At 29.7% G+C, this 22473-nt stretch overlaps 1 long non-coding RNA gene across 1 annotated transcript; it reads right to left on the bottom strand.

Annotated features, from left to right (window-relative positions):
* Nucleotides 1-16096: 16096 nt before the first annotated feature.
* LOC141459314 (uncharacterized) lies at nucleotides 16097-17170 on the bottom strand. The gene is made up of 2 exons (XR_012461440.1): nucleotides 17115-17170; nucleotides 16097-16231 (listed from the first exon to the last, which is right to left on the bottom strand). It is a non-coding gene; the product is annotated as an uncharacterized lncRNA (long non-coding RNA).
* Nucleotides 17171-22473: the final 5303 nt, after the last annotated feature.

Genomic DNA, 22473 nt, shown 5'->3' with positions numbered 1-22473 from the left:
TAAACCAATAATTTACTTAGTAACAGTTGAAGTTCAACGTCATTTCAGACATTACGAAAAACTAAGAAAATGCAAGGAACTATCAGCTAACTTAGACAGAAAAAGAGTGTATTGCGATAGCCACTTAAACCAATAATTTACTTAGTAACAGTTGAAGTTCAACGTCATTTCAGACATTACGAAAAACTAAGAAAATGCAAGGAACTATCAGCTAACTTAGACAGAAAAAGAGTGTATTGCGATAGCCACTTAAACCAATAATTTTCTTAGTAACAGTTGAAGTTCAACGTCATTTCAGACATTACGAAAAACTAAGAAAATGCAAGGAACTATCAGCTAACTTAGACAGAAAAAGAGTGTATTGCGATAGCCACTTAAACCAATAATTTACTTAGTAACAGTTGAAGTTCAACGTCATTTCAGACATTACGAAAAACTAAGAAAATGCAAGGAACTATCAGCTAACTTAGACAGAAAAAGAGTGTATTGCGATAGCCACTTAAACCAATAATTTACTTAGTAACAGTTGAAGTTCAACGTCATTTCAGACATTACGAAAAACTAAGAAAATACAAGGAACTGTCAGCTAACTTTGACAGAAAAAGAGTGTATTGCGATAGCCACTTAAACCAATAATTTTTCTTAGTAACAGTTGAAGTTCAACGTCATTTCAGACATTACGAAAAACTAAGAAAATACAAGTAACTATCAGCTAAATTGGACAGAAAAAGAATGTATTGCGATAGCCACTTAAACCAATAATTTACTTAGTAACAGTTGAAGTTCAACGTCATTTCAGACATTACGAAAAACTAAGAAAATACAAGTAACTATCAGCTAAATTGGACAGAAAAAGAATGTATTGCGATAGCCACTTAAACCAATAATTTACTTAGTAACAGTTGAAGTTCAACGTCATTTCAGACATTACGAAAAACTAAGAAAATACAAGTAACTATCAGCTAAATTGGACAGAAAAAGAATGTATTGCGATAGCCACTTAAACCAATAATTTACTTAGTAACAGTTGAAGTTCAACGTCATTTCAGACATTACGAAAAACTAAGAAAATACAAGTAACTATCAGCTAAATTGGACAGAAAAAGAATGTATTGCGATAGCCACTTAAACCAATAATTTACTTAGTAACAGTTGAAGTTCAACGTCATTTCAGACATTACGAAAAACTAAGAAAATACAAGTAACTATCAGCTAAATTGGACAGAAAAAGAATGTATTGCGATAGCCACTTAAACCAATAATTTACTTAGTAACAGTTGAAGTTCAACGTCATTTCAGACATTACGAAAAACTAAGAAAATACAAGTAACTATCAGCTAAATTGGACAGAAAAAGAATGTATTGCGATAGCCACTTAAACCAATAATTTACTTAGTAACAGTTGAAGTTCAACGTCATTTCAGACATTACGAAAAACTAAGAAAATACAAGGAACTATTAGCTAGTTTAAACAGAAAAAGAGTATATTACGATAGCCACTTAAACCAATAATTTACTTAGTAACAGTTGAAGTTCAACGTCATTTCAGACATTACGAAAAACTAAGAAAATACAAGTAACTATCAGCTAAATTGGACAGAAAAAGAATGTATTGCAATAGCCACTTAAACCAATAATTTACTTAGTAACAGTTGAAGTTCAACGTCATTTCAGACATTACGAAAAACTAAGAAAATACAAGTAACTATCAGCTAAATTGGACAGAAAAAGAATGTATTGCGATAGCCACTTAAACCAATAATTTACTTAGTAACAGTTGAAGTTCAACGTCATTTCAGACATTACGAAAAACTAAGAAAATGCAAGGAACTATCAGCTAACTTAGACAGAAAAAGAGTGTATTGCGATAGCCACTTAAACCAATAATTTACTTAGTAACAGTTGAAGTTCAACGTCATTTCAGACATTACGAAAAACTAAGAAAATGCAAGGAACTATCAGCTAACTTAGACAGAAAAAGAGTGTATTGCGATAGCCACTTAAACCAATAATTTACTTAGTAACAGTTGAAGTTCAACGTCATTTCAGACATTACGAAAAACTAAGAAAATGCAAGGAACTATCAGCTAACTTAGACAGAAAATGAGTGTATTGCGATAGCCACTTAAACCAATAATTTACTTAGTAACAGTTGAAGTTCAACGTCATTTCAGACATTACGAAAAACTAAGAAAATGCAAGGAACTATCAGCTAACTTAGACAGAAAAAGAGTGTATTGCGATAGCCACTTAAACCAATAATTTACTTAGTAACAGTTGAAGTTCAACGTCATTTCAGACATTACGAAAAACTAAGAAAATACAAGGAACTGTCAGCTAACTTTGACAGAAAAAGAGTGTATTGCGATAGCCACTTAAACCAATAATTTTTCTTAGTAACAGTTGAAGTTCAACGTCATTTCAGACATTACGAAAAACTAAGAAAATACAAGTAACTATCAGCTAAATTGGACAGAAAAAGAATGTATTGCGATAGCCACTTAAACCAATAATTTACTTAGTAACAGTTGAAGTTCAACGTCATTTCAGACATTACGAAAAACTAAGAAAATACAAGTAACTATCAGCTAAATTGGACAGAAAAAGAATGTATTGCGATAGCCACTTAAACCAATAATTTACTTAGTAACAGTTGAAGTTCAACGTCATTTCAGACATTACGAAAAACTAAGAAAATACAAGTAACTATCAGCTAAATTGGACAGAAAAAGAAGGTATTGCGATAGCCACTTAAACCAATAATTTACTTAGTAACAGTTGAAGTTCAACGTCATTTCAGACATTACGAAAAACTAAGAAAATACAAGTAACTATCAGCTAAATTGGACAGAAAAAGAATGTATTGCGATAGCCACTTAAACCAATAATTTACTTAGTAACAGTTGAAGTTCAACGTCATTTCAGACATTACGAAAAACTAAGAAAATACAAGTAACTATCAGCTAAATTGGACAGAAAAAGAATGTATTGCGATAGCCACTTAAACCAATAATTTACTTAGTAACAGTTGAAGTTCAACGTCATTTCAGACATTACGAAAAACTAAGAAAATACAAGTAACTATCAGCTAAATTGGACAGAAAAAGAATGTATTGCGATAGCCACTTAAACCAATAATTTACTTAGTAACAGTTGAAGTTCAACGTCATTTCAGACATTACGAAAAACTAAGAAAATACAAGTAACTATCAGCTAAATTGGACAGAAAAAGAATGTATTGCGATAGCCACTTAAACCAATAATTTACTTAGTAACAGTTGAAGTTCAACGTCATTTCAGACATTACGAAAAACTAAGAAAATACAAGTAACTATCAGCTAAATTGGACAGAAAAAGAATGTATTGCGATAGCCACTTAAACCAATAATTTACTTAGTAACAGTTGAAGTTCAACGTCATTTCAGACATTACGAAAAACTAAGAAAATACAAGGAACTATTAGCTAGTTTAAACAGAAAAAGAGTATATTACGATAGCCACTTAAACCAATAATTTACTTAGTAACAGTTGAAGTTCAACGTCATTTCAGACATTACGAAAAACTAAGAAAATACAAGTAACTATCAGCTAAATTGGACAGAAAAAGAATGTATTGCAATAGCCACTTAAACCAATAATTTACTTAGTAACAGTTGAAGTTCAACGTCATTTCAGACATTACGAAAAACTAAGAAAATACAAGTAACTATCAGCTAAATTGGACAGAAAAAGAATGTATTGCGATAGCCACTTAAACCAATAATTTACTTAGTAACAGTTGAAGTTCAACGTCATTTCAGACATTACGAAAAACTAAGAAAATGCAAGGAACTATCAGCTAACTTAGACAGAAAAAGAGTGTATTGCGATAGCCACTTAAACCAATAATTTACTTAGTAACAGTTGAAGTTCAACGTCATTTCAGACATTACGAAAAACTAAGAAAATGCAAGGAACTATCAGCTAACTTAGACAGAAAAAGAGTGTATTGCGATAGCCACTTAAACCAATAATTTTCTTAGTAACAGTTGAAGTTCAACGTCATTTCAGACATTACGAAAAACTAAGAAAATGCAAGGAACTATCAGCTAACTTAGACAGAAAAAGAGTGTATTGCGATAGCCACTTAAACCAATAATTTACTTAGTAACAGTTGAAGTTCAACGTCATTTCAGACATTACGAAAAACTAAGAAAATGCAAGGAACTATCAGCTAACTTAGACAGAAAAAGAGTGTATTGCGATAGCCACTTAAACCAATAATTTACTTAGTAACAGTTGAAGTTCAACGTCATTTCAGACATTACGAAAAACTAAGAAAATACAAGGAACTGTCAGCTAACTTTGACAGAAAAAGAGTGTATTGCGATAGCCACTTAAACCAATAATTTTTCTTAGTAACAGTTGAAGTTCAACGTCATTTCAGACATTACGAAAAACTAAGAAAATACAAGGAACTATCAGCTAACTTGGGAAGATCTTATTCGTTTCGAACATTATTAAAAAGTAAGAAATACATGGAACTAACCACCTAGCTTAGACGAGTAAATTGTGGTATGTAATGAAGGTAATTGCTATTTAAGCCAACCCTAAATGTTAGAACAGTTATAGACCTAATTCATTTCACTCATTACGAAAAACTATCAGCTAGTTTAGATAGGAATAGAGTGAAAAACACCATCGCTGAAAAAAATCGCCATATAGGCCAGCCCTAAACATTACAACAGTTGTAGACTAATATAGTTCACACATCACGAATAACCAAAAAAATATAAAGAAATATCACCTCTTTTACAAAACAAAAATGTGTTATGTGATAAATACAACCACTATTTTGACTAGCTATAAGTATAAAAACAGGTTGACATTATCCAATTAACACATTGCCAGAAACGAGAGTGAAATCAGAAACTACGAGCATCAATATTTTGAAAGGGAAATAATTTTTTGTGATAAAGTCAACCGCTATTTTGGGCAGCACTGATTATAAAAACTGAGTTAGATTCAACAAATACATCGCAAAAAACGAGGTAAAAATTAGGAACTCTCATCTACATTGGAAATAGAAACTTTATTCTATGCCAATACTAAAAACATATAAATATTAGAATAGATTAGATTGTGACAAAGAGCGGACCCTCTATAAGGCGGAAAGGAACGCAGGCTATTCAAAATGCACATTAAATATAAATGCAAGAAGGAAATTATTTAATTCACTCGTTCACAAAAATGTCAGAAAAATTACAGTCGAATAGATAGATTGGAAAGGGATCAATGGTTTTGTGATAAACACAACCACTATTTAGGACAACTATCAATTCAAAAACTGGGGAAGACATTCTTAAATTCAGACATTAAGAAAATCGTAGATAAAATTAAAATCTAACATCTTGATCTAAAAAAAAAAACAGTTTTGTGATAAAGACAACAACCACTATTTAGACCTGCTCAAAATTTAGCATCTAAGATAAACATTGTTCGATTCACACATTGCGAATAACGAGGGAAAAATACTACCATCAAGATTGGGAAAGAGAAAAATGGGTTTCGTGATAATGACAACCGCTATTTTGGCTAGTTATAATATAAAACATAGGATAGACATTATTTAAATCGCCCATTGCACAAAAAAGGGAAAATTAGAAAGTGGCAACAAGATTGTAAAAGGGAAATTGTTTATGTGATAAAGACATTTTCTGCAACTCTAATAATATAAACTGATGCAGACATTATTCAATAAAAAACGTAGCGAAAAACGAGAGAAAGATCAGAAACTAGCATCAAGATAAAGACAACTACTTCCTAAGACAACTATAAATTGTGAAGAAATAGTAAGAAAAATTAAGAACTAGCATTTAGTTAGGTGACGGAAACAGTTTTTTGTGACAAAGACAACCACTACTTTAGGTAGCTCTAATTATAAAAACTGAAGTAGACATTATTTAAGAACACATTACGAAAAACGAGGGAAAAATCAGAAACTAGCATCAACATTGTGAAATAGAAATATTGTTCTCTAATAAAAACAACTAGTATTAAGGAAACTATAAATTCAAAAACTTTTTAACACTGGTGAAGACCCTATTCAGTTCAGACTGAATGTAGAAAAACAATGGAAACTAGCATCTAAGTCGGTTAAGCAAATAGTTTTTTGTGATGAAGACAACCGCTACTTTAGGCAGCTCTAATTATAAAAACAGAATTTATTCAATAAAATACTTTGCAAAAAACGAGAGAAAGATCAGAAACTAGCATCAAGATAAAGAAAACTACTTCCTAAGACAACTATAAATTAAAAAACTGTTGTAGACCTTATTCAATTCAGACATTCAGAAAAACTTTAGAAAAATTAGAAACTGGCGTCTAAATTGGATTGGGAAATAGTGTTTTGGGATAAGACAACCGCTATAAGTGTAATGCATCCTTAATATACTTTATGTTTTAGTTGTTTTCATTCAGACTTTTAGAGTTCTTATCACTGGTTGTTATTAACGCCGATTTAAACGTAAAAACATTTTTCACGAATTTAAACAAACGCAAAAAATAAAAAATAAAATGGTTGCGGATAGAATTCATTTAATAAAATTTGCTATTTTTTGCAATTTATTTTTGATATAACATGCAATAAAAGAAAGTTAAAAATGCTCAGCTCTCCTTTATATTCTGTCGGTATAAACTCACAACTACTTTCCAAACATAGACTAATATCCGATTTAAAGGTTGCTTAAACACCTTGGAAAATTTAGTAGATTTAGAAACTGGCTCTGTTAGCCTGCTCAGAGGAGCAGTTTCCCGGGGGGCACCACTAGGAGGTAGAGCTCAGAATTTTTGCCCCCCAAAGAATACCATTCTTGCCTTTATTAAACCGCAATCCAGCCAGTTTTGACCCCGTATACAGCAGGCTTACTAGCAAATGCCAATAATATTGGCATCCATCACCTGCGAAGGTACAGGATGAAAACCAACGATTTTGGATTACGGTTATCCGCGAAAAAAAATTGGCATGAATGGTGGAAAATAGATAATTCGCGTTTGGGGGAAAACAAAAGAAATAGAACAACAAAAACCAACAACAACTGAAAATCAAAAAACGAGAAGAATGGAACAACAAACAAAAACTGAAACAAAACCAACAATCACAACAACAACAAACCTAATAAAATATAAAAACCTGAAAATAGATAGTAAAAATACATATACATGATATAAATAAACAATATATATATAAATAATATAAATATAAATAGATATTTAAAATATTCATAAAAAAACATGCTTAGTAACGTGCAAAATTGTCCACCTGAAAACCCTAACTAAAAAATAAATTTTAAACTTTAATTTTGATATTACTTTAACTATCTAAGTTGTATTGGTCCACCTGAAAACCCTAACTAAAAAGCAAAATCTAAACTTTAATTTTGAAATTACTTTAAATATCTAACTAATATATTATCCATTTCCAAAGTGTCTGGTTGATGTGTAGCTGAAAACCCTAACTACAAAACAAATTTTAAACTATAATTTTGAAATTACTTTAATATCTAACTAATATATTGTATTTGTCCACCTGAAAACCCTAACTAAAAAACAAGTTCTAAATTGTAATTTTGAACTGATTTTAAACTATCTAATATGTTGTATTTCTTCAATATCTAAATACATAAAATAAATAGAAAAATAATCATGCTTAGTAACATGCAGAATTGACCTACCTCGTCTGCTCTACTTGGACTTGAAGTTCCGAAGAAGGATATTAATAGTGGCCATATAAATGAATAATTATGATTCAATTTATTTAAAAAATGACTAGTGTCATTTTGTCGTGCACTAAATATATCATGCACTAAATAGGTGAAGAGTGGCTGGCTGGTTGATGTGTAGCTGAAAACCTTAACTAAAAAGCGAATTCTAAACTTTAATTTTGATATTACTTTAACTATCTAATATATTGTATTGGTCCACCTGAAAACCCTAACTTAAAAGCAAATTCTAAACTTTAATTTTGAAATTACTTTAACTATCTAATGTGTTATGTCATCCTTCTTCTTGAAGTTCCTAACATGCCCTAATAAATTGAATCATAATTATAAATAAATCCGAAGTATTTGTCGTTGACGGAAAAGATAGTTCGCCAAATAGTAACAACTAAGTAACATTTGACCAACTATAAAAATGTTAAAATTTTGATAAGGAGAGTGCCGCTCGTTCTAGGCGAGCCTGGAGCGAGTGACACGCTACTCATTGCGCCCGAACGTCATCGATATAACCACTAAGAATTCCCCAGCCTACCTTTATTGCTGTAGGTTGGGATATGTAACAATATCTTGCAGTTACATATCCATCGATGTTGCTTCTTCTTCTTCTGCACCACATCAGATTAACGCAAAAATATAACGCAAAACATTGTAGCGCATGACATTGCGGAATTTAGAAAAATAGGAAAAAAAATAAATAAATGAAAATAGAATTTAAAATGGAATGAAAAGAAAAAAATTGAAAGCAAATCCCGATAAAAACACTCCCGGAATTTTAACACTCCCGGAACTCTAACACTCCCGAGCTGAAAAAAAGTAGCCTCCCTTTGGAGGACGCAAGTGGTTTGTGATATGTCTTTAGGTGTAAATTACTTTTGTTATAAATAGTGCATGGTATTTTGAGCTGGGGTAGCCGTGGGGTCGCTACTCCCCAGGTAGCTGCATGCATCAGCTACCCCTTGCGGCATTTTTTGGCAATGTTACCGAAATTAGGGGAAAACTGCAGGAAAGTACCAATAGTCGTAAATGAAGAATGAAGGTTTTTTTTTTCAATCCGCTACTTTACCGAAGAACAAGTAATAATCTTTTTTAACCGGACGATGCAAAAAAAAACAACAAAAAACAAAACAAATGCGAAATTAATATTGAAGAATGTCTATTCTACTATTTCCGGTCTGCAACAGTTGGTTTAAAACAGAATATTGGACGACATGAAGTCTGAAAAGCTAAAGTGTGTCCTTGTTTATTCACAGCTCTTCTGTTGGCAGTCCAAGTTGAAATTCCAGGACCAGGACTTGAGGCCTTTACCGTATTAAAAAAAAGAAAACCATTTCTTTTACCAAATCCACCTAATTCAGATCAACTACTTACTTAATGTTAAACAATTTATAGTCGTACGATTACATCCAACTCTCTGCTTTGAAAAACACAAGATACAAACAATGAAATTCCCAACAAGTTTAGTATCAATACAATAATAATAATATATTTTGTTTTATCTTAAAAAGATAATTAGAATTATTAATGTGCTTTTCTAATTTTGTAACGCCTTCTAAATTACACATTTACTTTTATCTTCAAATTTAGAGTACAGGACGAATAATAATGGGTTTAATTGCTAGATGTTTAATTTTAGTTTGAAATGTAAAAATTCTAAAAGCGTTTTGATACCAAAGCATCAAGGCCCTTAAGAAATGGAATAAAATAGCGCTTAAAAAAGTGTTTCTCAGAAATCTGTCATAGAAAGTGTGGATGAGTTAAAAAGAATTCAGTATCCTTTAGAGAAGAGCTCAAAAGAAGACGAAGAGACTTCAATTCAAAAGGAAATAGCTTTTTTGTACTACGATTTGACAAAAGATACTCTGAACAATTATTACCATCTCATCTACTCCAGTACATCTATCCCATCTAATTCAGTTCATCTATCCATCTAATCCAGTTCATCTATCCATCTAATCCAGAACGTCTATCCTATGTATTACAGTACATCTCTCCCATCTAATCCAGTACATCTATCCCATCTAATCCGTTCATTTCTCCCATCTAATCCAGTACATCTATCCCATCTAATCCAGTACATCTCTCCCATCTTATCCAGTACATCTATCCCATCTTATCCAGTACATCTATCCAATCTTATCCAGTACATCTCTCCCATCTAATCCAATACATCCATCCCATACAATCCAGCTCATTTATTTTATCTACTACAGTACATCTAGTCCATCTAATCCATCTACACCTTCCTAACCATTTTATACTTCAATCAAAAATTTATCAGAATTGGCAAATCATTTAAATGAGAAACGATTATATAAAACTACACGCAGTTCAACGTAATATTTAGAATAATAAGATGTTATTCTTCAGTCTTGAATGAATTAAAAAATCTTTCTTTGTAAAAAGCAAAGCATGAACTTTACATTTGAGTCTTTATGAAAATAATAAAGGCAAACATTAATGAACACAAATTCCAAACCAGAACACAATTTCTTAATTATGTGAACTTCAAAATAATTTAATTAAGTATTGTAGTTATTGCATATTTTCGGAGCAGTTAGTCTTTTTTTTTTTTAGTTCTTTCTGTCCAATAATGTAAAAATTTATATCTTCTGGATATGTAGGGCAATATTAACATAAATATTTGTCCGTGATCTTCTGTTTCATATTTAAACCAAACTTTGTTATTGCTACAAGATTGAAACCTGTATTGAATCTTTTAAATAAAAACATTATAGAAGTTTTCTTATATGCCTTCTTATTTAGTTGGGTCTAACAGAACAAGAACTATCGCGATGAGTAAGTACGGAACGGAAGATCGCAGAACGGCGTATAATAGTAGTACGAGTACGCTACCCGAGTAAAACCGCAGATAAATTACAAGGAAATAAAGCGACTAATACCATGCAACACCATGCAAATCGACCGCCCCTCTACACGAGCGACGCGCTTTTCTCCGACGAGCTAAAAGCCGACGCGGATTATAATCGTCGTTGTTTTAAAGGTATCGCCGCGCGCGGCAAATCACGCGCGCAGTATCTCGTCCAATGATAGACCCAACTTTAGGTTTACAGAGATTTCTCAATTTCATTATCTTTAAATTCGTTCTCTGAATACAACATTCTCCGAGTTCTATGATTACATACAGAACAGTGAAATCAGATCATATGAGAAGTTTTAAGACTTGGTTTTTCTAAACTTATTATTTACTGTTCATGATTTAGTGATGTCCAACCCATCTTTAAGAGAAAACTAGCTGAATAAAACGTTTCTCAATTCAAAACATTTTCAAAATGACACAGCTTTAGAACAAAATGGTTCAAAGCACAACTTTATCTCTCACCGATTTTCCTAGAGCTTGAAAAATTTATCCATACTACTCGCAAAAAGGTGTGAAAAACAGCTCGCGTTAAACGCAAATCTGTTTCTGTAGAAAATTTAACTGATTTCCCGGATAGACAAACTCTTTTGAGCTAACTTGGACTACGATAAACAGTACAAAGATAAAACAAAAACTATACAAATGATAGATTATTTTAGAAAATACGGTTGTTAAATAGATTCCCTTAAATATAATTGTATCAACTTTAATAACTTAAACAATTCTTCTTTTTTTTTTAATTTAAACTTGTCTGCGTTTATTACTCGTAGTTATATTGCAAACTATACAAGTGTAGACTTCTAATAGCCTTTAAAAGACTAAGTCGAAACGGACAATACTTGTAGACTGGCGTTAAGACTACAATATTGTGATCTTGTATGTATTTAAAAGTAGTATACTATTCAATAAAAGTTAATAAGAAAGATGAAATTTAGTATCAATGAAAGACAAATTTCCTTAAAACAAATAAAGATAATAATATTTTTAGATAAAACATAAGTTTAATTAGGTTTAACAACAAAAAAATAGAAAACTATAAGACAGTGATTAATAGAAACACAATAACATTAAATAAATTTTAATAAAATAAATTGAGCTCATTTCATCGACATAAAACTAAAATACAAAATTAAATCAATAATTGCATTTTATCAAGGCGAGCTTTGTTTGAAGTTAAGTGATTTTAGGTTAATCTTTAATGAGGAATTAAAAGAATGGATATTAGTTAGAAAAAGTGAAAGATGCAAGCATTGAGCGATCTTCTGCTGGTAAAATTAAATGTTTGGCTCTCTGTTGAGTATTATTTTTTTTTTATTAAGTTGAGTAAATTCTACTGAAATTATCAAGTGACTTGTTCAGTTTTTGTTAAGTATTTTCTATTTTGGTAAAATGTTTACCATTGTTTTATTGCATAGACTTGAGTTCATTCAGAATTGTAAATTTATCGGAAGTAAATTGCGTGCCCAAAAGGATATTTTAAATCTCAAATTTGTGTTTGAGTATTCTAATTTTTAAATATTGTTACATCTCACCAACGTATACTGTGAACAATTATCAGAACATTTTTTTCAACAATCATTCTCAGCTCAACGGTACTGTTTAGATTTCATGTTACTAAAGACAAAGATAATACACATTCCAATCTTCAAACTCCTAGCAACAAACATCATCACAATCAGTCTTTTAGCTAACAATATCCATAATCAACTTTTCTTTTCTTTTTTTCCTATCAAAACATCTTGAGCACCTCGTATCTGAGATGACTCAGGGCTGGCTGCAGTCCAGCTTCTACAGTTACCTCTGATACAGGTCTGTAGTTTTGTTAGCTGATAAGAAAAGTGATATTTGATATTTGCAGCGTAGACTATAATTGTGATTCTTGTTGTTTTGGTTTAATTGAAATAAAATTAGGTAACATGAAATAAAAAAGTCCAATTGAGTGAAACACTTAAGATTGTATGTCCTGATTGTTCAATCATACGAATGGCCACACATAGTATATATTTAAAAATAGAATATGTATTCACAAAATTTGCTGTTAAAATAAATAAACCTTTTGTAAAAACCACAATTTTACTTTTCCCAAGTAATGAACTCATAACTACACAGAATGTAAAGAGCAATGGTGAACAATAACCAATCAGAAACACTAGACAAACCAAAGACACTTGATCGTCTCAGCAGATTTTGTCTTTAACAATTTCCAATTTAAATAATACAAAACATACAACCACACATTTACATTTATATAATCTCTTCTTGCTTGCACATTCTTTTTTCAAATACCCAAAATATCCATTTTTAATTCTGCTCTTGTAAAGATTAAACCGAAACCTTTAACACAAACTCAGTCCTCCTCTTTAAAATGTAATTTGCAATTTTAGTAATGTATTTAAAGTTTTTACAAAGTAAATAAACTCTTCTTTTTTATTATTTTATTCTATTAAAATGTATTTGTATTAAGTGTAATTTAGTTCACTAGTTATAGTTTAGTATAATTTTGATATTTTATTTTATCTCAAAATATTTATATACGTTATCTGAATTTTAGCAGCATATTTTTCTTTCATGCTAAATATATTAATTTATTGAATGTAAACACTTGACATAAATATAAGATCATTCAATTTTTATCTAATGCCGAGTTAGAAGAACTGGCAATCTGTATTTATATAGAAGTCTACAGTTAAGCAGTTATTGCAATTATCTCAAGTAATGAACTTTAAAGTTTAAATAAAGTTGTGTTCAAGTTAATATGGTTGATATAAATTAATTTAATTTCAGAAAAATCTATCATTGCCTCAGCATTCACGGTACTGTTGAATAAAGTAAGTAGTAATACAATGGGAATTACTCTGTACTGATATTAATCAAGGGCACGAGCTAAATTATTCAAGCAAACGATGGGAATCAAATAAAGCTTGAAAAATAATAGTGGATCACTATTGGGTAATTTTACTCTTAGTATTAGTATTAGAAACAAGTAATTATAAAAATTAAATTTTCTAAAAACAGATGTTCAGTTTCTCGCGAGCTGTGTTACGTTTAGAAGCGAATAGTTTAAAGCTCTAAATCTACAATGTTGAGAGATGACTCTATTGAGTTGTTTTCAGATTGTTGGACTTACGGTAGAGCCCAGAAAATGGTTTATGAATTGAGAAAATCGATTATACTCTCTAGTTTCCCTAACACCATGCAGGTAGAAACAACTAAACTAAGAACAGTAATAAATTTAAATCGTAAGACTTGATAAAAAACAAAGAATTAAACTTCACAAATTTATACGATTTGCAGTTCTGCACTTCACATAGATCAATGAACGTTTCTAAGATCAAAAATATAATGAAATTAAGACTTCTTCCTCCAACTTAAGATGACAAATAGAAATTCAGTAATATTTATCATTTACAACTAAAGTTTCAGACTTGAACAGTTTTAAAGTTTGGTTTATTACTGTAAAAGATCACGTACTACATATGCAATAAGGCCTTCTCAGAACTTAAAAATTTAAACAAATTCGAAAAGAAATCCCATGCAAAACAAGTCTAACTGATTTGGACAGTAGCAACGGAACTACGACTGACAAGTTAAAGTGATTCTGTTTTTTATAAATTGTTTACGTAATTGTAAGAATACGAGTAAACAGTTTGGAATTTTATTCAATGTAAGTTTAACCTTTTTAATTCCTACACAGCCATTTTGTCATTCTAGTAAGTTCGTCAAATGTAAATCAACTACGAAGTTTTAGAATAATCGTTTAAAATTTAAGAAATTGCCAATACCACGTAAATAGCAAGAAACTTGACTCGAAATTGTTGGTTAGGAGGTCAGAAAATTGAAATGAAACTTACTTATTGCAGAGGACTTGTAGAAAAGTTGGATCTTGCACAGGTTTTGTTTATGAGCTGAGGAAAGTTGAGGAACAGTCATGTGAATCTTGCTTTTTTGATCTCTTCAATAGTGGTAATGAAGATTATTGCTTCGAAATTAATCCTTCCTAATTGAAGAAGTGGGCTGAGATAAGTTGGATCTTGTACGGATGTTGTTTATGAGTTGAGGCAAGTTGAAGAACAGTCATTTGAATCTTGCTTTCTTGATCTCTTGTGGAGTGGTAGCAAAGATTATTGCGTCGAAATTAATCCTTTCTGATTGAAGAAGTGGGCTTGAGATAAGTTGGATCTTGTACGGATGATGTTGACTTGTGAGTGAGGTGCGGATAATTTTTGCGACTTCATGTATGTATACATAAAACAAGGATTGCAAAAAAAAAAGAAGCATAGGAAGGCTTTCGAAACGTTGGAAACCTACTACGAAATGAGTCAATGAAGCGTTATCGACGAACTAACTGATGTTAAGAAGAAGCAGAAAACCACAGTTGGTGTACAATGTGTGCCTTGTTTGGGTTATTGACAGCAGGAATTGAACTAAAATCGCTGGATCTCAGTAAATAACTAATCCACACCTTCCTCGATTAAAGTGAAGCACTAGTTTAAACTATTATTTTATTGTTACTTTATGTTGGCAAGATTTATTATTATCAAAGTTTTTAGACTAATTTTAAACTAAGAGTAGACAACGAACACGTAAAAACCTATTTCATTTCGATCTATGCCCTAAATTTGCTAGAATTTAATATAAAATTTAAAAAGCATTAATTATTTTAAAAAAAAATACTTTAATAACTTTCATTACTTTTTATTTGTTAAATATTCCATTTTTTAATAAAGTGAAGTTAACAAATGTTACTAATTTCAATACTTATTATGTGAAAGAATGGTTAGACTGCTCACAAATTTCAAAGAATCCTCTGCACTTCTCAAAAGAGAATTAGCGTTTCTTAGTATTGAAATGCAACATGGTTCTCCCAATAAAAAGATTGAAATGTTTGGATATGAAAGAAACAATTAACAAAAGGATGTGAAGAAGGAATTGAAGTTCGTCCCCGTACTATACTGATGTATATAAAATAAATAATCTTTGATCGTGGACTAGTTCTTCAGGAAACCAAATATTTGTGGATTCGTCTTGCTTAGGCAGGTTAATAATTCATCGAAAAACAACACATCCTATCGAATTACAGATCTGGCAAAGATATTTGTTCTCCCACACAATAACAACTGAAAATATTTTGTCTTAATCCAACTATGCAACAATTTAGAAAAAGAAGACTCTTATCACAAAGAAGTTATACAAATCGCAAAAACTAACTTAATCAAAAACAAAATATTTATTCGATAATCATTGTCCATCGCAGTTTACGCGCTGCCAAGGGACAATACCGAACTTGGCACTTAATAATATTTCATATAATGCTTGCAACCACCGAAATAGTGAATTTTGTAGAGATCCCGAAAAAAAGAACCTTCACACCTAAGAATCAAATTAAATTTAAAAATGTATTAACTGAAAATTTCCCACAGACAAAGAATTATGAAACCAAAAAATTTAATGACATATCTACTTCTGGATTTCTCAAGACGTTCACTGTTTTTATATAAGATTGAAGTGTTGTTTTGGTTATGTTGTTTTTGTGATTATTGATATGGTGTCAGTGTCTGAATGTTGTTTGTGTAAATCATCAAGAGCCTGAAAGTACCTGAAAACCCTAACTAAAAAATAAAATTTTAAACTTTAATTTTGATATTACTTTAACTATCTAATAAGTTGTATTGGTCCACCTGAAAACCCTAACTAAAATGCAAAATCTAAACTTTAATTTTGAAATTACTTTAAATATCTAACTAATATAACCATTTCCAAAGTGTCTGGTTGATGTGTAGCTGAAAACCCTAACTAAAAAGCAAATTTTAAACTATAATTTTGAAATTACTTTAATATCTAACTTGTCCACCTGAAAACCCTAACTAAAAATCAAGTACTAAACTGTAATTTTGAAATGACTTTAAACTATCTAATATGTTGTATTTCTTCAATATCTAAATACATAAAATAAATAGAAAAATAATCATGCTTAGTAACATGCAGAATTTCCAAAGTAACTGGCTGATGTGTAGCTGAAAACCCTAACTACAAAACAAATTTTAAACTATAATTTTGAAATTACTTTAATATCTAACTTGTCCACCTGAAAACCCTAACTAAAAAACAAGTTCTAAATTGTAATTTTGAACTGATTTTAAACTATCTAATATGTTGTTTTTCTTCAATATCTAAATACATAAAATAAATAGAAAAATAATCATGCTTAGTAACATGCAGAATTGACTTACCCCTCTGCTCTACTTGGACTTGAAGTTCCGAAGAAGGATATTAATAGTGGCCATATAAATGAATAATTATGATTCAATTTATTTATAAAATGACTAGTGTCATTTTGTCATGCACTAAATATATCAGGCACTAAATAGGTGAAGAGTGGCTGGCTGGTTGATGTGTAGCTGAAAACCTTAACTGAAAAGCAAATTCTAAACTTTAATTTTGACATTACTTTAACTATCTAATATGTTGTATTGGTCCACCTGAAAACCCTAACTAAAAAGCAAATTCTAAACTTTAATTTTGAAATTACTTTAACTATCTAATGTGTTGTGTCATCCTTCTTCTTGAAGTTCCTAACATGCCCTAATAAATTGAACCATAATTATAAATAAATCCGAAGTATTTGTCGTTGACGGAAAAGATAGTTCGCCAAATACTTAGTAACAACTAAGTAAAATTTGGCCAACTATAAAAATGTTAAAATTTTGATAAGGAGAGTTTAGAGTGCCGCTCGTTCTAGGCGAGCCTGGAGCGAGTGACACGCTACTAATCGCGCTCGAACGTCATAAATATAACCACTAAGAATTCCCCAGCCTACCTTTATTGCTGTAGGTTGGGATATGTAACAATATCTTGTAGTTACATATCCATCGATGTAGTCCTTGGGATGGGTGGTGGAGCAGTAGGCCTCATCAACTCGTCAATTGGCACTGGACACTTGACACTAGTTAAAAATATTTATATCGCAAACAAATATTTTGAGCGCATTAAATTTGTAGCGGAATTCGGAAGAACCCGAAGCAATTATTTTTTAATACGCACAGGTTAAAATATAAATGGTAGTATTTAATAAAAGGTAAAAAAAAATTCCGAAGCAATCACTCCCGGGGATTTTAACACGAACTCGGTTCCTGTAACAATAGAAAGAAAAAAGATTAGTGAAACATTGTATTTATAAAATAAAATAAATTAGATTATTTAATAACTATTTAATAAACTAAAGATGGTAGTAGTAGTCAAAAAGTTAACATTTATTTTGCTAATGACTATGATCTAAGCAAGAAGACAGCAATGCCTTCAATCACAGAGAGATGCAAAAAATGTTTTGCGAATAGTAAAAACCAAACTAAATAAAAAGAAAGAAATCTGTATTTCTTAATTCAAAATTACTCTTTCACATTTAATAGTAATTTTATAGGTATTTTTAAATGTTATTTCTTCAGCCAGAAATCTCTAAAATTAAATTATTCAAATCATTTTTCTAAGGTTCTTTACTTTAAAATTTATTGATGAATTTTGTATTTAATCTTAATAAATTACGAGTAATCAACTGTAAACTGAATTTTAATATCATAACATTTAAGCTTAACCTTTTTAGTTCAATTGATTCACTCTTAAACTCAACTCTAATCTATCTGCATTATTTCAAACTAAATTCATAAAATACTTTTAAAGCAAGTTATAAGCATTTGAATTAATTTGTTCCTTCAGCTAGACTAATAAGTCCAAAATAATTGGAGAGAAATTTGATTCAAAGCTTAACAAAAGGTTCAATCTAGTTGACGCAAAACTATATTAATATTCCAGTCATTTAGTAAAAGAATTTAACACTTATCGGTGCAGTTTAATATTTCATCGTAGTCGAAAAAAGGTCTTAGTCTAAATTCATTCTTACTAGTTGGAATAGTATAAATCATTTGAGAATCAAATTAATTAAATAAATTAACGCTAAAAATTTATAAAAAGTAATTTCAGTAAATACCTAACACAAATTCATTAAATACGTAGTATATTAAAGTTTACAAAGAATGACACAAAATGATATTTATATTTCAGTCATTTCGTAACGACGAAAAAAAGGTCATAGTCTAAATTCATTCTTACAAATTGGAATAGCAAAAGTCATACAAGAATCAACATTATTTAAATTAATTAATGCTAAAAATGTTTTTAAAAAGTAGTTTCAGTAAATACCTAGCACAAATTCATTAAATAAGTAATGTCTTAAAGTTCACCTACTCAGTATTTTGTAAAAAAAGATCACTTGAATTACAAATTTGCTCAACTCTATTGAATGTAGTTTTATTAAACAAAATCTACTTTCACCGTGCACTCAAGTGAATTAAATAAATTGAATGACTATTTACTCAAAGAGGTAATAAACAAAATCCATCAAACTTTTATCAAAAACACTAAATTATCTTAAAAAGTCAAAAATAGTTATCAACTACTAAAAAGTCAAAAAATCTATTCATAGAAGAAACAATGCATGTCTGTTCTTACATGACTGTTCTGGGTCAATTCTATTTTGTCATTTCTTTAAATAAAATTATGTAAACCCCTAATTCTTTTCGTATACTTCTTTCTTTCTAATACTGTATTAATAATTATAAAAATCTGACGGAATATTATCAATTTAAATGAAGAAAATTGTACTTACTGCGCAGAAGTGATGTTACCTTTTCCAGAACTCGAGTTAAACTGAGATAACAGCTGCATAAAGGTTATAATGGCTGACTAGCGCCATGTTGAATTCCCACTAATCAGCTGATACTATGATTAGCATATCAGCTGTTCATGGGAGCTCAAGTTTTAATTGTAATTATTTTATGACTCAAAAAATAATTTTAAAATCTATTAAAACTTTTTTTTTTAATTATTTTATTTTTGTTGGCTGTATTCAATTTAATAAGTAATTTCAAACTCTAATAATTTGAGTGTTCGTTAAATTATTTAATTAAACACATGCTGTAATTTTTCTTAAGGAATTTACAAATAGTTTTTGTCTTGTTTTCATAGGGGGGATCGCAATCATGCAATTTTATCTTGTAAACAAGGCAGTCTATTAATCTAATTAAAATTTCAGCACATCTAGTATTTATCGGTGAAATGCAAAAGAAATATAATTTGATTTAGCGCTCCAAATTTAGAAGTTACAATTAGAAAATATATATGTATGTATATTTTTTGAAGGATGACTTATTTTGATTGAGTATATAATATTAATGTTTTCTTAAAAACTGCTGGAGAATCAGAATTTCCAGCGTTACCCACATAGTACTAAAAGTATTTTTAATCTTATTCTCGTAACATTAAGTCAGTCATAACTTTAGAAGGTCAGTATTACGTTTTGATGTTATTAAAAATCCAAATAAATGACTAAAAGCCAGTTATACTGGTCCTTAAAATTATAATTAAATAACATTTAAAAGGGAATTTACCTTTTCCTTTGTTTTCTTTACCATTTCCAATAAATATCCAAACACTTTTTATTTATTTTTCTGTTCTAAACTAAAAAGAGCACTTATAATACTTTATCTCTTTCAGTTAGATGAAAAAAAAGTTTTAAAATCAATTTAGTAAAGTTAATTTTCACTAAAACTAGATAAAGATGGCACTTTAATACAATCAAAATAAATTCTTATTGAACTTAAATTCAACAAATTTTGTGAGCTTAACTTAATACAATAACTTATCTACGCAGACTTATTCGTACAATATGCAAATTAAGAAATTTACCAAGATTAATTTAAAATTTCACTTTGAAACATTAGTAAGCAAGCTGTAACAACTTAGCCCACTAACTGCTTTTAATTTAAGCTTCATAATTTGACCACGGTCAGGGAACTTGACCGAAAGCTTGAAGTAAGTATATAACTTAAATAAATAAGTATTTTGATCAAAATATTTAAATAATTAAAACTCATTCTTGTTCATAAATTCATAAAATACTTTTAGGCATTTGAATTAAATTGTTCCTTCAACTAAAAGGACCAATATGTCCAAAATTAATTACAGAAGTTTAAGTTAAACCTTACCAAAATGTTCATTCTACTTGTCACAAAATGATATTTATATTTCAGTCATTTCGTAACATCGAAAAAAAGGTCATAGTCTAAATTCCTTCTTACAAATTGGAATAGCAAAAATCATACAAGAATCAACATTATTTAAATTAATTAAAGCTAAAAATGTTTAAAAAAGTAGTATCAGTAAATACCTAGTACAAATTCATCAAGTAAGTAATGTCTTAAAGTTCACCTATTCAGTATTTTTTAAGTTATTTAAAAAAAGATCACTTGAATAAAAAATTTGCTCAACTCTATTGAATGTATGTAGTAAATAAATTCATAGGAGAAACAATGCAGTCTGTTCTATTTTGGCTTAATTTCTTGAAATAAAATTATGTAAAACCTTAATGTTTTATGTACACTTCTTTTTTTTTCTAATATCCGATTAATACTTTTAAAAATTTGATGAAATATTATCAGTTTAAATGAAGGAAATGTACTTACTGCGCAGAAGTGAAGTTACCTCTACCAGAACTCGAGTTAAACTGAGATAACAGCAGCGTGAAGGTTATAATGGCTATGTGAAATTTACACTAATCAGCTGATACTAAGGTTAGAATATAATATTAGCATATCAGCTGTTTAGCTGTTAATGGAACTCAATATTTAATTGTAATTAATTTAATGACTCGAAATTGAATGCATGAAAAATTGAATAAATGAATTAATATGTTATTTCAGCTAAAAGGACCAATAAGTCCAAAATAATTGTAGAGAAATTTCATTTAAACCTTATCAAAAGATTCGTACTGGTTGACTTATAAATGTATTAATATTCCAGTCATTTATTGAAAGAATTTAACACTTATCTATGCAGCTTAATTGTTCATCGTAGTCAAAAAAAGGTCTTAGTCAATGCTGAAAATGTTAAAAAAAGTAGTTTCAGTAAATACCTAGTACAAATTCATTATTGTCTTAAAGCTCACCTATTTGCTTTGATTTTTTTTTTTTTTTTTAAGTATCACTTGAATTACAAATTTACTCAACTCTATTGAAGATGGTTTTATTTAACAAAATGTACTTTTACCATGCACTCTAGTGAATTAAATTATTTGTATGACTACATGCATAAAAAATAATAAAATAAAAATCCATCAAACTTTTATTACAAAGTCTAAATTATCTTAAAACGTCAAAAATAGTTATAAACTACTAAAAAGTAAAAAAATATATTCATATAAATTCATAGAAGTAACAATGCAGTCTGTTCTGTCATAACTGTACTGGGTCAATTCTATTTTGGCTTAATTTCTTGAAATAAAAGTATGTAAAAACTTAATGTTTTATGTAAACTTCTTTTTTTTCTAATAGCTGATTAATACTTTGAAAAATTTGATGAAATATTATCAGTTTAAATGAAGAAAATGTACTTACTGCGCAGAAGTGAAGTTACCTCTACCAGAACTCGAGTTAAACTGAGATAACAGCAGCGTGAAGGTTATAATGGCTATGTTGAATTTACACTAATCAGCTGATACTAAGTTTAGAATATAATAGCTTATCAGCTGTTTAGCTGTCAAACAAAGTTAAACAGCTGATTCTTACAACTTTCTTTTAACATTTAGCTAAAATCTGCTTAATAGACTTTCTTTAATTCTAAAATTTGTTTAATAAATGTTAAATAACCAAATTTAACATGTTACCAGTGTTTTAATCGTAATTTAAGGGCCAACTGAAAAAGAAGGTAGTTGAGATTGATCTTCCCAAAAACCCCTATGAAATCACGTCGCAGGAAATGGTTTTCAATAAAAATGTTAGAATATTATGT

Source organism: Rhodnius prolixus, unplaced genomic scaffold, assembly GCF_049639745.1.
Source record: "Rhodnius prolixus isolate KJV_2025 unplaced genomic scaffold, Rpr scaffold_11, whole genome shotgun sequence".
Lineage (NCBI taxonomy): Eukaryota > Metazoa > Arthropoda > Insecta > Hemiptera > Reduviidae > Rhodnius > Rhodnius prolixus.
Note: the sequence above shows the minus strand (reverse complement) of the source record. Positions and strands in the feature narration are given on the sequence as shown.